The sequence below is a fragment of the Schistocerca gregaria genome, chromosome X (genome assembly GCF_023897955.1).
Source record: "Schistocerca gregaria isolate iqSchGreg1 chromosome X, iqSchGreg1.2, whole genome shotgun sequence".
Classification (NCBI taxonomy): Eukaryota; Metazoa; Arthropoda; class Insecta; order Orthoptera; family Acrididae; genus Schistocerca; species Schistocerca gregaria.
Window position 1 is genome coordinate 164888078 of NC_064931.1, and position 25156 is coordinate 164913233.

The 25156-nt window shown below is 42.0% G+C and overlaps 1 long non-coding RNA gene across 2 annotated transcripts in view; it reads left to right on the forward strand.

Annotated features, from left to right (window-relative positions):
• The first annotated feature begins 1091 nt into the window (after positions 1 to 1091).
• LOC126299262 (uncharacterized) overlaps positions 1092 to 25156 on the forward strand; it is a 98208-nt gene continuing 74143 nt past the window's right edge. The window contains exons 1-3 of one of the 2 annotated variants that reach the window (XR_007552759.1): positions 1092 to 1539; positions 1840 to 1949; positions 18163 to 19702. This is a non-coding gene — a long non-coding RNA (uncharacterized LOC126299262). Of the gene's footprint in view, positions 1540 to 1839; positions 1950 to 18162; positions 19703 to 25156 lie in introns of those variants that run through there. The other variant, XR_007552758.1, reaches the window with a different exon arrangement.

Consider the following 25156-nt stretch of genomic DNA (forward strand, 5'->3'; position numbering starts at 1 on the left):
ACCTAGTTATAAATATCTGATAAATTTATCATCATACCTAATCTTAACTGTTGTGACTAAGTGTTGTTAAAACAGAAATTTTTACATAAGCTGCTCTAACTATCCCTGTTAGGATATTCGTCTACAGAGTTGATGAGTTTCCTACCAAAACGTCTTTCAAACTCTGTTTAAGCTGTAATTTATCTGTTCAAAGTTTTTCATGGTTGCTGGCAGTTAACTGAATCTATGTGTTCCTGAATATTGGGCGCCTTTTTGGGACATGGTACGTGATTGTTGGTTTTTATGTAGATTGTTCTTATCACTAGTATTGATACTATATAGCTATTGGCTGTAGACACATTATTTTCAACCAATTTCATAAAGGAATAAATATACTGAGAAGCAGTGGTTAGAATATCCGATTCCTTGTGCCACTACTACAATAACATTGTCTCGACTTCGAAACTAAACACGCTGTCGTTACGTACTGACAAGTCCCTTGGCGCTGCTACACTAACAGATAATAGCAGGAATTGGCACAAGCGCGGAGGGTGTGCAAGTTATCCATTCGTAAACTGTTATATTTTGCTGCTATAAGAATAGCGATAACCACGAAAAGTTTTATTCAATATGAACGGTTATGCCCAGAAATATTTGCATTTCGGTTGAAGAGATTGGGGAAGCTCCAACATTCCTGCTTGTTACGCTCGTTGAAATTGTGTGGGTTAATCAATATTATTATTGTAGTTGTCATTACGTCTATGGTACTAAGCTCAAAAGGATCTCTCCAACTATTTTACGTCCATTCTTTTACGGCTTCCGCGTCGCCAACCCTCCTCCTTTTTCCGGGCTTGGGACCGGCAACAGCAACTGCAGAGCTACTTAATTCACTCCAACAGTAACTGCAGGCGGAGTTAAAGTGGTTTCCCACACCAACATTTCAATTTCTACGTTCACACTACAAACAAATTTACGACAAGTGCTACTGATTCCAACTCTGCTGTACTTCAAATTTCTCTATCAACGGCAGCGCCGAAGGGCCGCTATTTATAGGCTACAAGATTGAAGCGCACAACTATCGATAGTTAACGAGTGTCGAACGATTGCAAAGAAATTTATTACACTTGTATTTCCATGGACCCAGTTTTCGTTGAATTAGTCAATTTACTTTGTTTTGCAATATATGTAAATATGTAATAAAGCGAGACAAGTACAGTGTTTGGCGATGAATCGCAAAAGACTTTAATGACAGCGAAACAAGGGAAGTGATATAATTCTCAGAAGTTACCACACCCATTTGAAGGCTTCGACCATAGATACTTGTTTGAAGGCGTTGTGAGCATAAACTTTGAATACGAAAATTTTGGCCACCGGGAAGAACTGTGTTTGTTATTGTTTTGGTCAAGATAGTATATGCTTCGTGGAACAGTAGTGGTAACTCCGCCATAGGCTTTGTGCTGTTTCGAGTTATAAGATACGAAAAGCAGAACGCAAAATGGGTTGCAAATTTGTTGGAGAGAGAATAGGAAACGTAATATACATTGACATTCTGGGAGTTAAGTAAGTTGATCAGTTAAAATTATTGTGGTTAGCATATCGTATTTTCCCTTAGAATATAAATGTATAGGATGTATTTAATACTGTGTCGTATGTGCTCAAGCTGCAAGTACAGCGTTGTACTGAGAACGTTATAAACTGCAGATTTAGTTTCATAGTTGTAAGCTTATATTAAAGAGTACAAAGCTATGTTGTATGCAATTTAGTACTGTTTATATGGTTGTTGGAAGGCTTCTTCAAAGTTAACTCTCATTCAAACATTTTGAGTTGTTAAGTAGTGAAGGTCTTGAACTTTATTTTCAGTCACTGAAGCGTTTAACGATGAGACTTGCTAAAAGCAGAAGGTGACATGCAGCTAAACAGTAGATACTGTGAGAGATTTGCATTTGCAAAACAAGATACTAAAGAAACAGGTAAGGGTTTATCCGAATGTCTCGGCTTACATTCAGAGAATCAGCGTGTTCAAAATTCGCTGTTTATTATTAATCTGATGTACCACTGGGGAGTAAATGGTTTAGGGTGTAAGTATATGAATTTCAGTGTTAGAATAAACAATTTTTAACTCTTAGCTGCGCTGATTAAAAAGAATATGCTGTAGGACAGATTGAATAAGACTGTGCTGTCAGTCTTGTTTGTGGGCCAGTACAGTGAGAAGCATTTCTAAGTGCAGAGTAGGCAGTGCTGGCCTTTTTGGGTTGTACCAAAAAGATGCACACACTGAACAAATGTTCCAACAGTAATTAAACTTCTTTCTAGCTAATTTAGTCCTGTTTTCTTGCCAATTGGCAGTCATTGCCTCATCAATATTTGTGAGGTGGAAAGCGAAAATAGACCTCTTTTCGAAAAATTAGGAATTTGAGTTTTTGTTGTTTTTACATTCAACATTAAATTCTTAACATTCTGTAAAAAAAAAATTATTTCTATCTCTAATTTTGAGGCAGTTATGGCAGGTTGAATATTTATGACATAAAAGAGGTGTTTTGAGATATGGGCTTTTAAAATTTCACTTTATTATCATTACTTTAGGTATTTAAGAAACAAATTCTTCTAATATATTACACTTAAAATATCTTTTGCCAAGTGGTTTGGAATTTTTTAAATTAACACTTCACAATAACTGGATTACTCCCTGAGACCTATATCACATCAGAGTGTAAATACATTTGAAACCAAATTAATTGGCACCTTGTTGAGAAAAATATAGCAAGCCCTGTGCTTATTTTTTTGCCGTAATATATATATTTTTACACTATGTTATGGCGTCTTTTGGATCAAATTTTGATCCTGGAGCAATTAATGGCACTAGAACCACAAGAAAATGGAAGTCACAAATCCTACAAAATAGATTACTGAGATCTCATATTTTGTAGTTGCCAAACAGCTTGATTTTCTGTTCATGAAAAAAGTCTTAATGCTGTTAAAGGCACTTTAACAAGAGCATTTTCGACTCTTCTATTTTCACTGGAATATTTGTTTGGTCAGATTCTTCTTCAGGATCTTTACTTTCACTGACTTGAGTTTCTGGTTCACATTCTGAGACTGCTTTGAGACACATAATGTCTTTGTAGTTCTCTTTGCAATAGGTCCTGATGTTTTTAAAAAGGTACTGTTTTCGTTGTCTTGTCATCCCTGGAGGTATTACTGCAGCAGGAAACCCTGTGGGTCCATTGCCATTGGGGAGGATGCGGTGCACAAATTCATTTCCATCAATGTCCAATTTGCAATGTACTCTACCGTTGTAGCTAACGTTGAACTCAAAGTGGTTGTATTTAGTTATGTGAGATACTTTGTTAGCTTTAACATCCTTCAAGAAATTTAGCCAGTCATATGTATTCACAGCAACTTGACCTATTTTATTTACAACAGCAACAGCTGAGTTAACATGTGTTGTAGATGTAGATTTCTCAATGCAGTCGGTGAATTATTGTATGGAAGAGATATAAGTGGCCCTAAATCTTTTCTTTAAAAGTCCAAGTGTCCAGTCACATGTAAATTTCGTGTGACCTATTGGCATGAATGACAAAGCAGTACTCTTATTTTTGTTATTACTGATTCTCCAAGCAAGATATCCTAATAAGATATCGTTCTTGTTCTGACCTACACAATTGTCAGCATGAATGAACATTGTCTTCTCCATGACTGTAGATTTTCAAGTAGTTGTGGAAAAGACTGACATCGACGTTGGATCCCATTGTTGTTCCTACACTTTTCTGGGAGTAGATAGTGTACTAGTGTACTTGTTTGTTCACAGTCTCACACATAACCCCAAATATTCCTATTCTGAATGGAACCAACAACTAAATAGGTCCAGGCTGCAACAGGCTACTGGGTATGTGAACGTGCTGGGCCATGTCAAAACTGTAGTGTACACAACTTCTATCACCGTCTTCAAAATTTTCCGTGGTCTTTTTGATAGCTCCCTTATAAAACATACTTTCTTTTGCAACAAGTTGTAGATGGGACTGCATTTTTTCAATTGTTTCCATTTTAGTTACTGCAGGCACTGAAACCATTGCAGTTCCTGAAGTGAAATGCTGTTATTTGGGCTTCATGACAACTATTTTTGGGCATATCTCTTTCCAAATGTTACAAAACACCCTACTTGATACTGGTTTTACGCCCCCAGGGGCTCAGCATTCATTTGCTGGGTACGGGCTTGGCTACCCCGGGGTTCCTGAGCTGGGGACTGGTAAGCGCCGCCAGTCCCCTGTCACCGTAAGCTCTGGACATGCTTCAACGACCACCGTGCGGTGTGGCGGTGTAATGTTGTGTGTCTCAGGGATTGGGGATCTTGGCTTGGCCACCCGGATCGCAAGGATGGAATAAACCTCTATAAACAACCCCTCAATGTCAAGGTGTGCTGCGCGCCAATGAGATGCATGGCTGTTGAGGTGGAACAGTCATTAGCGGGCAACCTCTGGGGAACCTGCCGCACCTCAGTTGTATAAGGCTTACTTAGGCACGCGGGGCTCTGTCTAGGTGGACTCTTAGTTCCCTAGCTGCTCGTGGGACCGAGATGGAACCTTCGAACTTTTCTTCTTCTCCTCCTCCCATCGGAGAGGGTGGGCCGCTGAAGGTTCTAACACCCAATCTAACAAGAGGGCTAGTGTAGCCAGTCCTCCTGATTCAGGTAGTCGTAACAGAACGCATGCTGCTTCGCTGAATGTGTTTCTTGTAATTAAAAGAAACGATGGGAGTTTCGCAAAAGTTTTACCATTTTATATCCAGAAGGGCTTAGAAGGCATTGCTGGCACTCTAAAGTCTGTAAAGCGCTTGCGAAATGGAACCTTGGTGGTTGAAACATCTACCTTCCAGCAAGCCCAGAACCTTCAGAAGGCGCAATTTCTTGGGGAGTTTGCGATAGAGACTGAATTTCATAACACCTTGAACTACAGCAAGGGTGTTGTGACTTGCAGAGATCTCGTTGACATTCCCCAAGACGAACTGAAGGCTGAATGGTCCCGGGAAGGTATTGTCAATGTGCAACACATTATGAAACGGGTGGATGGTACTCTCGTAAAGACTGACTCGTTTATCCTTACATTTAACACCACCAAATTGCCAGAGCATGTGAAGGCCTGTTTCCTTCGTCTCAGTGTACGGCCTTATTACCCCAACCCCATGCGGTGTTTTAAATGCCAACACTTTGGACACACTATTCTCGGCTGTAGAGGGGAAGCCACTTGCGGGAAATGTGGTAAAGCCGCCCATGAGGGAGTTGGCTGCTCCTCTCCTCCCAAGTGTGTCAACTGCTCTGGGATCACCCTGTGTGGAGTAGGGACTGCAGAGTTTTTCTTGAGGAACGGAAGATCCAGGAACTTAAAACTACAAAACGCCCTTCTTATGGTGAGGCGAAGAAAATTTACAAGTCCATGCAGCCGCCCACGTTCGCTGCTTCCTTTTCTTCCATTCTCAAACAGCCAGTGTTGAAATCCGATGCCACTACACAAACGGAGGTTGCTACTGTCAGCACTAGCACCTGCGTTTGTCAATGTACGTGTGCTGCTGCCGTTCCTGTGAAGCCTGCTGCCCCCCCCCCCCCCCCCGGCCTTCTGACCAGGCCGTGGTAGCTGACGTCATGGAACTTCCTGCCCCTTCCCGGATCCAGTCTTGTGCATTGCCCAGCGCTGCTACACCCCCTACTGCTTCTGAGGTTTTGGCACCAATGCCGCCTCAGGCCAGAAAATTGAAACCAAAGACAAAGGTGAAGACTCGCCCGCTAAAGGAGACCGACATTCTACAGTCTGCTGATGTGGATGTCATTCTCTCTGACGTCTCTCTCGACTCCTCTTCAGAGACGATGGAGGTTGATGTCAGACTGGGGCACTCATCTCGCCCCAAAACTGAGCCTCCGTCTGTTGTGGGCTGTCCTCCCCGACAGAAAGTGAGAATGAAGGTACTCCCACCCTGATAGATGGTTCCCATTATACAGTGGAACATGAATTGATTCCGGGCACATGTGGAGGAACTGCACCTCCTAGCACGGCAACGCCCCCTGTGCTTGTGTTTACAGGAAACGCATTTCAAACCATCTGATGCTCCTATACTAAGGGGCTATACGTCATATCGCAAAGGTGACCTGACTGGAGAAAGGGCCAAAGGTGGAGTCGCTGTGTTTCTCAATAATTACCACCACTCCTCTGTTCTCCCCCTGGCTACTGACCTGCAAGCAGTTGCAGTTGAAATTCATTCACCTCGGAGGCTTACCGTTTGCTCCATTTATTTACCCCCTCAGGATGCAATGACCTTAGACGCTTTCACAGATCTTATCGACCAACTCCCCAGCCCATTTCTCCTCCTGGGAGACTTCAATGCCCATAATGTCCTGTGGGGCTCCACTTCTCTTTGTGCTCGAGGTCGAATTTTGGAGATCCTCCTAACATCTCAAGTGTTGTGCATCCTCAACACAGGTACACCGACTCATTTCTCTCCTGCTACAGGGTCATTCTCAGCCATTGACCTATCTTTCTGCTCTCCAACCCTCACCGACTCTGTTCACTGGGAGGTCATTGACGACCTTCATTCCAGCGATCACTTCCCTATCCGCATTCATCTCCTGGATGGTGTATTGTTGGAGCAGCGGCCACCATCGTGGATAATTGGCAGGGCTAACTGGCCACTGTTCACTCGGTTGGCTGTCTTTGACCGCCACAATAGCATCCAAGAATGGGTGGATCACATAACGCTTGTGATCCATCATGCTGCTGACCTGTCCATACCACAGTCTTCTGGCACTCTTAAGCGGCGCCTTGTGCCTTGGTGGACAGAAGAGTGCCGTTCAGCCATCCGGGACAGGCGTATGGCTCTTCGCCGATTTCAATGCCGTCCGACAGCGGTCAATCTTACCGCCTTTCGAATCGCAAGAGCCAGGGCACGCCGTGTCATTAAAGAGAGCAATAAAAGGTCATGGCAGGCGTTCCTGGACTCCATCAACCGTTCCATTTGTTCCACAAAAGTATGGGAAGCCATCCGGCGGATTTCCGGTAAACATAGCCGTTTACCAATAACTGCTGTCCTGAACCAGGGATGCCTCCTAACGACACCCAGAGCCATTGCTCAGACGCTGGCAGAGCATTTTGCACAAAGTACTGCCACTGCAAATCAGGATCCAGCGTTTCGTCGCTACCGTGCGACTGTCGAAAGAGCGAACTTGGACTTTCTGTTGAACAGTTCTAAGGCGTACAACTCCCCTTTCTCCATGTGGGAATCCTCCTCGAATGTTTTAATCTCATATGGCAGACAGGAGTGTTCCCCACCTCGTGGTGGGAGGCAATCCTCATCCCTCTCCTCAAACCAGGAAAGGACCACACATGTCCCAGTAGTTATCGTAGTATCTCCTTGACCAGCTGTGTCGGAAAGACCCTGGAACGGATGGTTAACCGGCGTCTGGTCTGGCTGTTAGAGACCAGACAGCTCCTTAGCCGCTTTCAGTGGGGATTCCGAAAATTTCGGTCCACGGTCGACAACCTGACCCTCCTAGAGACGGCTATTCAGCAGGCTTTTCTCCATCAGCATCACTGTATTGGTGTCTTCTTTGATATCAGTAAGGCATATGATACTACTTGGAGATACTGTATTCTTCCACATCTGCTTCCGATTTTCATTCGGTCTTTCTTGTCTCAGCGTTTTTTTCGGACCCACGTTGGTAACACTATCTGATCGCTTTGAGCAAGAGAACGGTGTCCCCCAGGGTAGCATTTTAAGCGTTACCCTCTTTGCCATAGTCATCAACAGTATAACGTTTACAGTGAGGAGTCCACTACAGTGCTCCTTATTTGTGGACGACTTTGCTGTTTTCTGTTCCTCCTCCAGTGTTGCAGCTGTGAGCCGTCACTTGCAGCTAACAGTGCGGCAGTTAGAGGAGTGGGCTGCAAAGACGGGTTTTCGGTTTTCTGTCGATAAGTGTGTTTGTGTTCATTTTAATCGTTCTCGTCGTCTTCTTACTTTGGCTGCCTTGCATATCGGGGATACTGTCCTACATTTTAGAGACACAGTGCGGTTTCTGGGCCTAATTTTTGACTCCAGGTTGTCATGGCTGCCACACCTACGTGACTTGAAAGCCAGAACCCTGAAGGCACTCAACTTCCTCAAGTGCCTCAGCCACAGGTCTTGAGGAGCGGACAGGGCGCGTCTCCTTCAGTTTTACCGAGCTTTCGTGCGTTCACGGTTGGACTATGGGTGCACAGTATATAGGTCAGTGAGGCCTTCTTATTTGCAGATCCTTGATGCTGTTCACCATGCTGGGATTCGACTGGCCACGGGTGCTTATCGGACCATTCCCATACCCAGCCTCTGTGCTGAGGCTGGGGAACCGCCACTTACCATTCGGCGGCAGCTCCTGCTGGTGTGCCAGGCTTGTAAGTTTCTTGCAGCTCCCAGCTCGCCTGCTCACCATCTTGTTGCCCATCCACCTCTGGACCGCCTTTTTTACCGCCGTCCCCAGGGCTACGTTGCCATTTGGGATCCGTGTGCAACGTGTACTAGATTCCCTTGGTGTGGAGTCTGTACAACCCCAAATCCAGGGTTTAAACCACCTGCCACCCTGGTTACTGAAGAGGCCCGGAGTGATTTTAGATTTATTGCAGTACAAGAGAGATTGCACTCCTGCCACCGTTTTTAATGCAGCATTTTCTGCCATTTTATCTGAGCACCACGACTATGTAGCTGTTTTTATGGATGGGTCGAACCAAGGGGATTCTGTTGGTTGCTCAGTTGTTTTTCCAGATCGTGTATTCAAGGTCCGCCTGCCGCAGACTTTCGCTGTCATTGATGCAGAATTGTCTGCGATCTTGCGGGCACTGGAGCACATGAGACATTCTTCCTCTCGTAAATTTCTTGTCTGTTCCGATTCACTCAGTGCCCTTCACTTATTGCAACGTTTGTATCCTGCAGACAAAATTGTCCAGACCATCCAGGATGCCCTCCTCCGACTACAGCGACTGAGGAAGGCTGTAGCTTTCTGCTGGGTTCCGGGGCATGTCGGCATTGCTGGGAATTAAAGGGCAGATCTCGCAGCCAAGGAGGTGTGTCTCGCCCCACATGTATCTCAGTGTGCTATCCCCTTGCACGCACTCACCTCGCTGTTGAGCTCACGGGTTATGCGTCGGTGGGAGGATGAGTGGCTGGAAGTGACTGACAATAAGCTCCGTATAGTCAAGCCCACAACACGTGTGTGGTGTACTTCCTTTCAGCCCCATCGACGGGACGAGGTTCTCCTCACTCTGCTTCGAATAGGCCACAGCCCTATGACGCATGGCTACCTGCTCCGGCGAGAGAACCCTTCAATGTGTGGTGCTTGCGGCGTCCAGGTCATTGTGCGCCACATTTTATTGGATTGTGTTTTATTTTCTGACCAGCAGGCCGCAGCTGACTTGCCAGCAGACCTGCCATCTCTTTTAGGCAACACTCGGATGAATGTGGCTAAAGTTTTAAAGTTCTGTGACATGTCAAATGTTTTTACAAAGATTTTAGGGAGAGGATTTTAATTTGCTCACTGTGTGACAAGCTAGCCCATATTTTATATAAGTGGGCAGCCAATAACAATTTCCTGTGACATTCTTGTTGCTAAGTTTCCCCTTTCCTTAGGTTTTACTTTCTTATGTAGCATTTTCCTTCTTTTCCTGCTTTCTTTGAGTGTGTGCTTTAGTTTTCTTAGGTCTGTCCACGTTCGTTCCTTTAAATGTGTGTCAGGGTGCTGATGACCTCGATGTTGAGCGCCCATAAGCCCCAACACACCACCACCACCACCACCACCACTGGTTTTACAGGCATATCATTTGTAAAGGAAGCCATATCAGTTTCAAAAATTTTGGCTTTATCATCACTTGAAGGTAGAAGCTTGAAATTTGCTTTATACTGAGTGCTACTTCTGCCTGGTAAAATTATGGCATGTTGTTCTGAGTAATTGTGTAAAAACCTTACAACAAACTCTGAATCAGAAAAAGAAGTTACATTCTTAGGAAGTTTTCTTGCATTACCATGAGCTTTGACAATCAATCCTGTATCATTATACATTTTTGTTACAGCACTTTAGTCTTTTAATTTTAATATTGTAGGAAAACATGTAAGTGTTTGTACAAACTTGCCGACCTTTTACTAAGTATTTACTTTGTGATTGTTTCCTCTCAGTTTGTACTTTATGTTTACGAGCTGTCAAAGAAGAATCTGAAGTGACACACCGCAATTGGCCTAAAATTACTTTATCTAATGTGTTGACATTGTTCTCATAATGATAAATCTCACCACATTCACGATGCATTTTCAAATATTCATCAACTGAACAGTAATTGCAACATTCTCCTTTCCACCCGCAACCTGCTTTTAAAAACTCTGAAACGAGAGCATGGTCTCTGTCAGCATCAAAAGAGTCAATTAAATTTATGCAGTCATCAGTTACTACCAGGTCAAAGTCTTCAGCACCATCATTCTCATCTACAATTTGATCACTATTAACATTTCGTTCTATTTCAATAATAACATTATCAGTAACATTATCGTTGTTACCTAAGGCTTCATTAAACTTCGGAATGTCTTGTAATAAAGAAATATCACATAGATTAACTGACTCATCACCTTGAGGTTCCAGTTCCTCATCACTTGATTCGTCTCTACTTGGCATTCTTTCAGAAAAATAATCTTGAAATACTTCGTCAACTTTTATCATATAAATCACCACCAAGACCAGTATCATTTAGTGCTTTCACAATTCTATCTTCACACATTGCATACTTTAAACTGAGCAAGCACGAATTTGTAACGTCAGCTGTCAGCTGCTTTCTGAGGGCTACCAACTATACATTGGCAACATCTGTAGGCATTCGCAAAAATAGGACCATGTGTGTTGTTTGGCATTATTGAAATCACAAAACGGTTTTCTTTTATACAAAATTACTCTGAGCTCCTTAAAATGCTTCTAAAATTTAAGGGATGCTATTTTATACTGCATGTATAGCTGTGATATTTAGAAAAGGGACCTCTTGTCGAAGCAATTTGATTTGCCAATAACGACAAGAGGTTCCTTTTCCGAAGACTGACATTGTTTGTTTTTAATGATGTAATTGACTTTAGTTGCATTCAAACAAGTTTCAAATCAATATGAGCGTGTTCAGAAAGAAGTAAACTGTTATAATATACTTAAAAAAACGAAAATTGAAATTTTACACATTATTGAATGTTTTTGCTTGTACTGAAAATTTTACTCTTCCGACAAGAGGTCCCTTTTTGCTTTCCCCCTCAAATTTACCTTCTGAGGCTACTGTCACATTATTTGCTCAAGGTCAGGTGCTGATGCTACACCCATCTGCTTAGACCTGTGATGTGGTCGTAATGTCATGGTGAGGTTTGATGTTTGAGTCTGTCTGTGTTTGTAGATGGTGTGTTGTAGCATTTGGGGGCGCTCTCTTGTGCTAAATGTAAGTTAGTGAGTTGTTTGACATGAATTGAATGTTTCAAGTTGCTATTGGCAGAATTTCTGCTGAGATAGTTTGAATTTTCACATTGTGGCTGATGGATTCATATTTATGTTTGGAAATTTTAGTGGAATGTGTTCCTTATGGTCAGAGATTTAATATTAATTTTTTCTTTTTTCTTAAATTGTGAATAAGATACAGATACTTATGAGTAGGTCATTACTTGTTGCAGTGGGAGATATTTTTGCTTTTATTATATGTTTTATGATGGCGATGAAAGAGTCATCGCCAGTGTTGGCTGGTGGCCAGTGCTAAATAGAAACATATAAATCACAGCAGGTTTGTCAGTAATGTCAATAAGGTGCTGGCTGCATGGTCTCGATCTGCAATGACTAAAATAATTAGAAGTCGTTGGAAAATATTATATATATTGTATTTAACTGGTTGTTCAGGATTCTTCTTGGCTTCATACATATAATTATAAACAGATAGCTATTGAGGCCTCACTTAGGCCATACATTACTAAGTGCCTTGTTAGAGGTGTCTTCCTATCAGCTGAAGGCTATGCTACTTTACTACTTGACATTCTGAGAAAGAGTGGATGAGAGCTTGCTAGAAACTTGATACAATCCGCAGAGCAGCGCTAGCTACTCATGGGTACAATGATACTAATACGGACCGCAATTGATAACTTCAACCGCTGACAATTGTGGTATCATACGTTGGTACCACATTCCTCCCTCGCGAATCTGTGAACGGCCATTGAATATGGCTTAAGACCGCCACGTGGAGGACGCCATGCTGATGTAGTCAAGGAGGTGGGGAGCATGGCTGCAGGCGAGGCATGCCCACCTACACCCTGCCATTCCGATCAACAGGAGACAGGGAACGCCTGGAAACCTACTCCAGGGTGCACGTCAACATGAGGCATCTGTGCTTCTACAACTATGGGAGCAACCGAAGGGTCGACCTCCATCGGGTCGGGGCACCCGACCGGGAACAAAGAAGGAAATCAGGAAGTGCAGACTGTTCTGCGGCATTGGATGGCGTTGTAACCGGGATTTCACTGTGCCCTATCTCAGTTGAAGGCACCTGGTCCATATGGTCATCTGGTCACCGCAGCGTTGCTGGCACTGCGGGCGACTCCACTGTGAGACATGGTATCCGCGCTGGCACCCAGCAGTGAGGAGAGCTAGGAAGAGGGCCCTGCAGTGGCAGCCCTGATGGCGCCAACACTGGAAACTTAGGGCAAGTGGCAGAGACCCCATGGCTAAAGACAAAAGTCGCCTGCACAAAAAAAAAAAGACGAACCAATGGTTCTTCAATCCAAATTTTAGACAAACGCGATTGCTTAGTGACATAATGCGAAACGACACTTAATACTAGGTTGTTAGCTGTTGCTGTGGTTATACGACAAAAGTCAGCAGGAAAACTTTCTACTACATCATCATTTTGCACACCAGTGTACATACAAGCCTGTTCGGAAGAGTCAAACAGCAAGTCTTCAGCTATTGGCAACCTGGATAGTGTGTTGGCGTGGGTTTTTGTGACTCCAAAAATCAAATAAAGAGCTTCCTTCTCGATCGCAAATCTAACTTGGAAAAATATTTACCTTGATACAATTTGTCAAACAAGTCTTGTGGACGTGGCAAAGGAAATGTTGAAACAACAAGTTGGGGATTGATGGCGGCAATTTGCCTGATGGTTTTGTTAAGATAACCAACCGTGAAGTCCATAGTGATGCTGTCACTGGTTCAATCACTCCTTGTTCCTCAAGCGCATGCAGTGTTTTAGCAACTTCATCTAGAAAGCGCGTGAGGCACTGTGTGAGAGCGGAAACATTTAGGTTGTGCATTGTCCTTCAATTCAATATGCGTCTGAAAATTTGTCTTGCGCCCTGAACCTGGCGAAAGAAATGTCAGCAAACTCTTGACTTAGTTCGGAAACACTTTTGGTGGGAACACATTTAGTGACAGCTAGTATGTTATCATGCATAATTAGGGAGAATACATCAAATAAATCAAGATCACAAATGTTTACAGATGAGGGTGAACACAGTACATGAAACAAAATCACTTGAGTTTGGAGTCCTAAAACCTGGATACTTTGACCACTGTAGGTAGCTAACGTAACATTTGCGTTACTCAGTGGAGGTGAACCAAGCAATTCATAAGTTTTGATTCATGAGTGTAACAGAAGCTCCAGTGTCCAACTGAAAAGGAATCATATGATTCTGAATGTTCAAGTTTACAAAAAGTTTGTTCTGCCATCAGCAAAAATTAGCATTCTGAGAAGCAGTGTGCACTGGCTTGTGTTGACAGGCAGATTGTGTGTGATGGGTCTCCTTACGTCGGCTTGCACTGGCATCACAAAGAAAATTCACACACTCGGGCAATGGCACAGGTACAGGAGGCGAATGTACAACATTTATTTCCATTGCTTACAGCTCATTGTGATAGGAAGTCTTATTTTGGAAACCGTTCCGTGTCTCGAAACGTAACATGGAGCATTAGATTTTTGTCTTGAGGCACACTGCCTGGACATGTCCCTTCTTGTTGCCTTGTTGCCTTGAACAATCGGCATGAGCGCAAAGCAGGCGGCTTCTGCTGGCGCATAACAGGTGTCTGTTTCCTGGAAGTGAATTGGGCAGGCGCGCGCCGAGCCGGTACAGCATCATGTATGTGTGATGCGCGTGCAGCCAGCTTGCTAACCTGAAAGACAGTGGGAGGTGATTGAAAAGAATTTGCAGCAAAATCCAAAGTGTCGTGCCTGTCCAAAATGTCCAACACTTGTTCTAAAGTGGGGTTGGATAATTGAAGAATTTGCTCTCTAATGCGTGTGTTGGACACGTTTTGCACTATAGTGTCCTGTACCCTTATGTCAGAATATGATATGCCACAAGAACATGAAAAGCCACAGTCGCGAGTGAGGCCTTGCAAAGTGGCTACCCACTCACAGTAATTGTGATGAGGTACACGTTTTGTGCGGAAAAATTTGTACTGCTTAGTGACAACATTCACGCTTTCCTTGTAATAATCAGTTAATTCCTGAACAAGTTCTTCGAAACTGTGCTGATCTGGAGAACTTCTCGGGAAGAGTTTGAGGAGAATGAGGTACGATGCTACGCCAACACAAGATAAAAGCACGTGCAGCCATGTTTTACATTGGATGTCATATGCAGCAAGGTGGTGTGAAAACTGCACATGTCACTGTTGCCATCTTTCCACGCAGAAGTCAAATGTGCGGAACGGCGGGGCTGTGACCGGCTCTGCAGCCGGTACTTGTGGCACAGCTTGTTGTTGTCCCTGGACGAGCGGTCGCAATGTGTGCAGTAGTGCATTGGGCTGCTGAATCTGTAATCATAACAGTTGTGCCTCTGGATTTGCCATCACAACGAAAGCAAATATTTAACAAAGGGAGTAGGAAAAAATGTCATGCACTCGTCAATCACACCATGTGGAGAGGATGGGTGGCACAGCCGGGTATATAGTCTGTAAACATGTATAAATAGTGCTTTCACTGTTCTGCTTTCCAAAAAATCTGTACCTTTAACCTTCTCACCAATTGTTATGACGACGACGAATGAGTCGTCGCCAGTGTTGACTGGTGGCCAATGCTAAATAGAAACATATAAATCACAGCAGTTTTCTCAGTAATGTCGAAAACGTGCTGACTGAATGGTCTGCACCTGCAATGGCTAAAATAATTAAAAGTTGTTGGTAAAAAAATAATATATATTGAACTTAACTGGTTGTACAGGATTCTTCTTGGCTGCATACATACAATTATAAACAGATAGCTATTGAGGCCTCGTTTGGGCCATATGTTACTAAGTGTCTTGTTAGAGGTTGCTTCCTATCAGCTGAAGGCCTTACTACTTGACATCCCAAGCAAGAGTGGATGATAGCTCGCTAGAAACTCGATACAAGCCACCGAGTGGCACTGGTCGCAGCTCGCGGGTCCAATGATACTAATATGGACCGTGGTCAATAACTTCAACCCCTAACAAGTGTGGTATCAGACATTGATACCACACTATGTATGGTATGAGTTTGTTGACTATAGTTTCTTTGTGTATATTGAAATTAGTGATGATGCAATTTTTCATAAATTTTGGGATTTTTCTTGTCAGTGTGTGGTAATAGTGTTGCATTGTGATTGGTTGGTATCATGGTTATTGATGTACCATTAGAATATGTTTCTGATATTACTCATGTGGGCATGGTTTGGTTTGTTGTACTGTGGTCTTTGCTTTAGGTAGAGTAAGTGAAAGCATGGAAAATAGATTTTAGCATTTGAATGTGTTGCTTTTTGTACAGTGGGATTTGTTTTTTTGGTGCTATATAGGTCAATTTGTGTCATCGGGTTTTGGATTTGGGTGCAAGTTCACGATATCAAGACCTTTGCTTGAGGATTATGGGTGAAGTGAAATTTGCAACACCATGTTCTAGAGTTCTATGTTGGTTCCTGGTATCGAGGGCTTTGTTGGAGCTATGTAGGTGAAAATTGTGGTGTTGAGTTTTTTAGTTGTGTATGGGTTGCTGTTATTGTAGTCCTCATTTGAGATATCGAAATTTACAGTGCCAATAGATTTTGTTTTTGTAATTTTTTGTGTTAAATTTTGAGGATTTCATGTGCTTGATTTTTGGGCAAATATTTGTTTTGCTGTAATGTCATTATTCTTACTGTTGTATATTTGCCCGCGCCCGAAACCACCTCCGTCATTCTGTTCTCCTGTCAGTTTGATTCTGTTGTTGGAGTTAAATACTTCACATGTTATTTATGTTTGTTTGCAGTTGTAATAAGTGATGTCATGGTCACCGTATTGTATGTGCTTGAAATAGTTTAAACCATGACATCACTGTTCAAAACAGGTGGGTCAAGTCATGTTTTTGTTTTGCCAATCTACCTTTTATAATAGTTAGAGCAGTAGATCTCTTTATATAGACTGAATTTGTTCTTCAGATATAGTTTGTGTGTCTAACTAGAAATAATGCTATGTTCCAAGGATCATTGGTCTGTTTGTACCAAAATGGTGTAAGTTACATTGGTTTTACACTCTGTGTCTTCTGTGTCTACATACTAGGTACTTACAGATTACCAGCTAGCTCACTGGCTGAAAAGTAATAATAATGAACATATTGGTCTCTGTCACTGCTCATGTTACTGTGACAGAATATTGACATCTAGTTCTAAGTAGCCCAAGCAATCATAGTCTTATGCCACTAGGTTTTTGTTAAATACCTCTCTTCAAGCAGATGTTGCCAGAAGAAGCAATTTCAGTTCAGGTTTAAAATTGTGTAAAGGTTTGCAGCAGCCAGGCGCCTTCAATTTTATTCTTCAGTTTCTATTTACCATGGCTGGTTTTGAATTCACAAGCGATTTATCATCAGATGGGACGTATTTATTGCATATTTCCAGCATTGTTGTGGCTCATGTAGCTATGGCCAAAGAACAAAACATGTACAAACTGAATGTAGTGAGAAGTATACACGGTTCACACCTGGCCACAGCTGCACCACTCCAACAATGCTGCAAACATGCACCATCTGATGATAAGGCAACAGTTGGCTCTCCCCATCCTGAGCATCATACTGCACCTGAGAATGCTGTCTGTTGGGTAAAAAGAATCAGTCATTATAGTGGGTATATAGGTTGCAAGAAAGAACTGTAGTGTGGCTGTGAAAAATCAGTTCAAGCTGAACTGTGATCGGCACTGTCAATACAAGACAGGAATCTAACTTAGGAATTATATCCTATGGTGTGAAGATATTTAAGAAGTTCCCATCTAACATACAGCAAGTAATTGGGTATCTCAGCCAATTGAAAACATTCCTGGTGATGACTGCTTCCACTGCTTATCTTAGTGCAAGGGTTTGATTCCTCCGTAATGTTGAAAGGCCTCATTAATAGGTTGCAGGCTACATCAACATATTGCTGCAATAGTTTGCCATTGAACCTGGTAATTATTTTGGAATTAATTAAGTGCTGACTTTGCTAATATGTTTTTGAATAGAGCCAAATAGATACTTCAAGAATCTGAGTAGTTTTTCTTCCAAATGTTTATATTTACTACAGAATTTATATTTATTTATAAGTCAACAATAGAATCTGTCACAAAACAATTACTGATTTCACCCTATAACAAAAATTTAACTAGGAATGGTCAAAATAAATTTGGAAATTAATTACATATACAAAAGTAGCCACAAAATTAGACCTCGTGCTATATTCCTTAAGACGGAGGACCAACATTTCTCTTTTATGGAAATGCAGATTATGTTCATACGTGTAAAGATAACTAGGCAAAAATTAAAATAAAAGTAATTTAAGGAGGCAGGTGGAAAAAAAAGAGACGAAGTGGAGAGATTCCAGCCTGCTTCGTCACAAATGCTTAAGGCCTTGAAGATGCACCTATAAAATGACTCTTGGTAAACACTAGCATCACTGTCTGCAGCTGCCCATTTACATTGTGAATGCAACATGTTATCAGATTAGCTGATTATATGCTTCACCATTTGACAGCTTAATATTTGCTGAAATGCAGCAGTTTTCACTCCTAGGTGCTTCATTGGCAATGGAGTGGTGTACTCTACACAGAAAATTCATGTTACTAATCAGTACATACTTAATTCTTTTCTAATTTGACATACAGTGATGTTATTCTACTTATGTTTGTTCTTTCCACTCATTCAGTATATCTTTGATTTATTTTCAGGAACACGTCGCAAATTCAGTAGTACCACAACAGAATGACTACAGGAGCGAAATGTACACCTCGCCACTCTAAATTGGGGCCCAGCTCATTGCCAGACTGCAGGAGAACGTCTCTGTGAAATAGGATACACTGGAACATATGTAAGCTCTTATGGGGCGTGATGGTTACAGAAAGCTTGTCACAAGCTATTAATGTTGGTGACTGGGCTGAGGATGCTGTTTTGATCAAGACTGACCCACATCTCATTTTGGACAATTCCTAAACCTCCCCAAACTTGTACTCTAAATGCTCAACAAAAAACTGAGGCTTCATCGTCATGAAAGATTGCCCATCAGCTCTCGAACATACAAGGTACCGTGGTGAATAAGTTCCGCTGCCATCCTTAGCCTGATGTTTCTTCCATGGTGTGGCCAAGGAGGGGAATGATTTGGGGTTGCACTTCTGTGCATTGAATTGAACTTGTGATAGCTTAGAGACTAATAGTGTTTCACCACCACCAACAAGAGATGACGGACTACGATTCATTGCTTGTCATTCTCCCTGATGCCACCTATTCAGACCAGGGGCACTACCTTCAGGCGCCACCTAGCCACAGCAAAGGCACCCTGGCAGGACGGCCATTGCCGGGAGTCCCGATGCCGCAGGGGGATGGGTATCTACCCCTTGGCATATGCGGGGAGTTACCGGCATAGGCATCAGCAGAGCGATTCCCGTGCGGTCAGGGGGCTACAACCAACACGGTACATGGCGGCCCCACCACAACGGACTGGCTACCGTGCCGGATATCAGGTGCAAAGAAATCCATGGTCATCGTCGACACAGAAAGTGAAACAGCACAATGCATGGTGGAAAACATATCCAGGAAGGTGTCCTCGCATGGGGAATGAGTGGGACTGAGATGCGACGATGAGGAAGTGGGCTAAAGATTTCAATGCACGATGGACATTTTGCACCATGTAAGGCTCCCTTCCCCAATTGGCTTGATCTTGGGGAAAATTTTGAAGAGTGGAGTTCAAAACCCTACAGGGGACCGTCACATAAAGACCGAAACGTGGGAAACTCCTTTTAATCGCACTTATGACAGACAGGAATACCTCTGGCCTATTCTTATCCCCGGATGTGCAGGGCGAGAACCATCAGTGATTTCACCATACAGGCAAAGCAAAGATGACTGATGTGAATCTACTACTTACTATCTAAACATTTTGGGGGTGACTGGAAGAGCATAGGAGATTTAGATTCTGTGTGAACTTCGTATTGTAATGGTCAGTAAGGAAGAGGTTTGTACATCAGCTTGTGGTTGCTTGAAAGGAGCATGAGGACCTTACCAAATATTAAGAGAAACCAAAAGAATGGCCATTCTCAAGATTCTATAAATCAAAATATTTACCTGAAAGACGTGCTGAGTTTGATATGAAATGATTAATGTGAACATATTCATTGTGTAATAAAAATGTTTTCAAAGACAAATGGCACCAAAAAGGGCATCATTAACACTATTATTCTACAATAGTAACAAAAATAAATACTTGGTTATGTATTTGCCTTATTAATTTTTTTAATTTTTATATTTGTATTTAGTCATGGCGTATTAAGACCGACACATTTTCCTTAAATATGAAGAACAGAATTGCAAAATGGATTTCACATTTTCACGTTTCTCAAGTACATTTCAAACATAACTTAACATTTTAAAATTTGTGAAAAATTTCCCAGATTACAGGTAATCAGTTTTTTTGTCATTATGCAATTTGAAATGATGCTCCCCAGTTACACATTGTGGACAATTTCATAAGACAATGAATTCACGGGCAGTGAACATAAGTACATTATCTCGAAGAATGCATTTTGGACCTTCGGCATTAGTATCTAACTGCATAAATAGTAAACTGAGCCAGATATAGCTTCCTGTTCATGCTATTTTTAATGTTGCTGGAAAATATTACTGTGTTACTGACAGATAACTGCAGGTAAGTTCTTAAGTATGCCTGGCAGTGTTGTTCCAATTTTATGGGCATTTGGTTGCCAATTTGGATTTCATTCATCTCCTGCAACATCAACTTCAGTGACATGCAGAGAATGCATCTACATCATAATTATCTAATAAATAAGATGTTTCATGAGACTTTTAGGGGTGCCAGTGAATGGGATGAGGGCTTGTGGAAAGGAATCGTCACAAATAGTTAAGTAAAATTTCCACAGGCATGATGAATTAACCCCATGCTAATATACAAATGGAGTAACCAATTTCAAATGAGATGTTTTTCCTGTTTTTATTTTTCAAGGTAACTGCCACAAGACGTACATTCTTGCCAGCTACTCACCGTGCCATTTCTTCCTGTGTGGACTTCAAGGGCAAAGACCATATTCCTTGGTTTCTAACAACCAAATTGAGAAAGTGCACCACCACAGTTAATGAAAATGGTAGACTATATCTGCTAGAAAGAATCTGGGGGGGGGGGGGGGGGGGAATGGGACTAAGACTTCAACACCTGTGATGTTTCTAATGGGTCTCATACCTGGTACTTAACACATTTCAAATTCTCGTTACAGAGATAATGTTAGGATAACATATTTCTTTGTTTATTTCAGATGAAAATATGGTCTTCCAGAACTTCCAGTTTCTGTTCACCTTATACACTGAAGTTAAAGAAGTCATGGGATACCCCTTAATATATTGTCAGACCACCTTCTGCCTGACGTAGTGCAGCAACTTTATGTGGCATGGATTCAGCAAGTCATTAGAAGTTCCCTGCAGGAATATTGAGCCATGCTGCCTCTACAGCCACCTATTATTCTAAAAGTGTTGCTGGTGCAAGATTTTGTGCACAAACTGACCTTTTAATTTTGTACCATAAATGCTTGATGGGATTCATGTCAAGTGATTTAGGTGGCCAAATCATTTGCTCAAATTGTGTAAAATATTCTTCAAACCAATCATGAACAATTGTGGCGTGGTGATATGGTCAATTGTCATCCACAGAAATGAAGTCCATAAATGGTTGCAAATGGCCTGCAAGTAGCTGAACATAACCATTTCGTCAACCATTGGTTCCAGACCACTCTGTGTAAACTCAGTCCACGCCATTATGGAGTCACAAACTGCTTGCACATTGCCTTGTTGATAACTTGGGACCGTAGCTTCATGGGGTCTGCACCACACTAGAATCTACCTTCAGCTCTCACCAACTGAAACAGGGGCTCATTTGACCTGGCTATGGTTTTCCAGTCATCTAGGGTCCAATCAATATGGTCGTGAGCCTAGGTGAGGCACTGCAGTCTCTATCGTGATGTTAGCAAAGGCACTCCTGTCAGTTGTCTTCTGCCATAGCCCATTAACACCAAATTTCACCATGCTGTCCTTGACAACTCTATTCCGCATTTGTCAAGAATTTTACACTGAGTTCCTTTAATACTTTGTTCTTATCTTACTCCCTCATTCTTTCTTCGTCTTGCCTACTAACAGCTTCTCTTATTAAGAAAGAAAATGTATGCACTGAGACACTGGAATCTCCATTAATATGATGACTGCCATGAGGTCATAGCAGAGCCTCACCCCTAACACTGTGTGCCTGGTTTGGCGTGGTTTTGAAACATGCGTCACTATGCATGTGGCAGTCAACATATTAAAGTCACACACACTATTAAGACTTTTTTTTTCATTTCTTCCCCTCCTCTCCCCTCTCCACCTCTAAGGAACTATACATCTCTTAGCAGAAGTTCCTTAACATTTTTGCCACTTATCCTAATTTTCTTACTAACATTTATGGCAGTGAAATGGATGATCTTGAAACCTCCACCACCAATAAAAATTTATTCACAGTGCTAGAAACATAAAACAACAGTTTACAATGCTTGCACTTCAAGATGACAATCACTTGAAATGATGTAATGTAGCTGACAACACATCACATGTCTTAAAGGAGTTAGACTTCACATCTTGCAATACTGGCACTGAACTTCAATTAATTTCCTCCTGAATTTGGTCCTTCATTTCCTGGATGGTGTTTGGTGGGTCCACTGGAAGATCTGAGATTTCAAATGACCCCAAAGAAACAAATCGCATACTGGAATGTCAGATGACCAGGAAAGATGTTCTGTAGCATGTTAATGGAATGCTGCAAGGTATGGTCTTGTTGGAAGAATGTCTCTAAAGTTACAGGAAGATCAAGAAGTAGTCACATTAGGGTGTGTTTCACTATGTGAACATAATGTTTTGTATTCATGGTACCGGCATTAGCACAGTTGTCTTAGAAAAAATAGCACCCAACAGTTCCAAACATTAATATACTGCACTACGCCACCACTTTATGACTGAAGTTGTGTTTCATGAAGCATTTAAGGATTTTCACGTGATCAGTAGCTGAATTTTTGCTTGTCAGCAAAGCCTGACGCCTCATCATTCATGGTCAGACTGTAGCACAGACATGGGTGGTTGTTCATGAACCCCAAAAATTTGTGGTGAAAGAATAGTATTTTCAGGAGCTCATTTGCATCTGTTTCTTGCACTATCTGAATTTTGTATAGGTAGTTTTGCAATTCTTTGTGCTACATTCACCACACATTGCAATCTGTTGCGTCAAGTTTCAGCACATGCTTTTGTGCAGAATGCCTGGAATTTCGGCTGAAGGCTTCTTCCATTCTTGCAACATTCTCTAGTGTACACATCCATTTTGCACTTCCATCCCTCTTTTGCACCTCTTCACCCATTTCCTCAAAGTTCTGTACCTGTGCTGATGGGACAGGGGCATGACTTGCGAGATTGTAATGAGTGCGAAAAACACACTGCATAGCTGCTTAGTTGTCATTTTTGTAAATTACCTTCGTGACAACAACACATTGTTCACTGGCCCATGATAGCATCTCCACTGAACATAAATATCAGGGTCAGTGGCATCATTCCTGTTTTGTGATTCCTACTTCCAGTGTTGCCAAATCTCTCGTTTCACTGCCGCACCTGTTTGTTATTTTACCTTTCGTATCCGAAGCTGAAGAACCAATGCATGTGTATATGACATTGATAAGGGCAGCAACAAATCTTCAGTGGTTTCAGTTGTAGTTTTCATGTTCATGTTTCATTAATATTCCTGACGCACACTTAATTGTGAGATCATAATGCAATGGACAATATGGAGATACTACTACACCTGAAAAATAAATTTACTTACTTACTTACTTACTACTTTATTTTCCAAGAGGCTAAATTACTGCCTCAGATTAATTTTACAAGTAGTTAGCAAAGTTTGTCTCAAATGTTATCAAACAGTGTTTTTTTCCAAAGATTGTAGCCAATGGATTATACTCTCAGCCAATATTGCAAGTTATTTTTACTCTCTGCATAGGACATTACATTACTATGAAATAAACATAAGTGACCATGCTCAACTTACAACATTACTCTTCCTTCTTCTCTGACTTTTGAACTATGAAAATGAAATGTGCATATGGTGGCATATTCTGGCAAGGGTACCCTTTCAGGGAGTTTGTCAGCTGCAAGTCATTTTAGTTGATTTCATTTTGATGACTTACATGCCGGTAATGATGAGGACGAAACAATACCCAGTCCCCAAGCAGAGGAAATTGCTGACTCTGCTGGTAATCAAATCCAGGCCCCTTAAATGGCATTCAGCCACACTGACCACTAAACTATGAAGGTGGGAGTGAACTGTGAAATGCAGTTAAAAAAAGTTCATAATTGAAGTATCAAAAATTTCAATTATATGCTTAAAATAATTAAATAGACATCACTTTTGATTATAGATCTTCACAGTTATTAATTTACAAGTTTTGTCTACTATGCAAGTGCCATTCGGTTATATAAAACAAACGTACACAGACACAGAAAAACTCCACCTGACACACTATTATCGTCACTATGGTTCATGTAATACCCCTTCTGGCTGCAGAGGGCAGGGATTTGCATTGCTGGGAACCAGGTTTCCTGGAGGGCAATGAAGATAGTAGGTGTAAAGCTTAACAATTGCCGTAGCTCAGCCAGTCGGGGGAAAAACAAGCCGCAATTCGACTTGAGGATGACATCGTGAGACTGGGAAGGCAGGGAACATTCAATGAGGCAGTTCAAGCCACAAGAGTCACCTGCTGCAACTGATTTATAGCCTGAGAAGTCTATAACCATTGTGTCTGAGGGACTGGTGAGATCTACGACCTCAGCGGACACCAAACACTCCCCTTGCCCCCCTATCCTCAGCCACAGAGCTTGTAGGTAGCGGTGGTGTGGGTGGCACCACAATTTCCTTGGTCTAGACCAACACTGACAATGATAGTTCAGGTATACATGCCGACGTCGCGAGCTGAAGATGAACAGATAGAGAAAGTGTATGAGGATATTGAAAGGGTAATGCAGTATGTAAAGGGGGACGAAAATCTAATAGTCATGGGCGACTGGAATGCAGTTGTAGGGGAAGGAGTAGAAGAAAAGGTTACAGGAGAATATGGGCTTGGGACAAGGAATGAAAGAAGTGAAAGAATAATTGAGTTCTGTAACAAGTTTCAGCAAGTAATAGCGAATACCCTGTTCAAGAATCACAAGAGGAGGAGATATGCTTGGAAAAGGCCGGGAGATACGGGAAGATTTCAATTAGATTACATCATGGTCAGACAGAGATTCCGAAATCAGATACTGGATTGTAAGGCGTACCCAGGAGCAGATATAGACTCAGATCACAATATAGTAGTGATGAAGAGTAGGCTGAAGTTCAAGACATTAATCAGGAAGAATCAATACGCTAAGAAGTGGGATACGGAAATTCCAAGGAATGACGAGATACATTTGAAGTTCTCTAACGCTATAGATACAGCAATAAGGAATAACGCAGTAGGCAACACAGTTGAAGAGGAATGGACGTCTCTAAAAAGGGCAATCACAGCAGTTGGGAAGGAAAACATAGGTACAAAGAAGGCTGCGAAGAAACCACGGGTAACAGAAGAAATACTTCAGTTGATTGATGAAAGGAGGAAGTACAAACATGTTCCG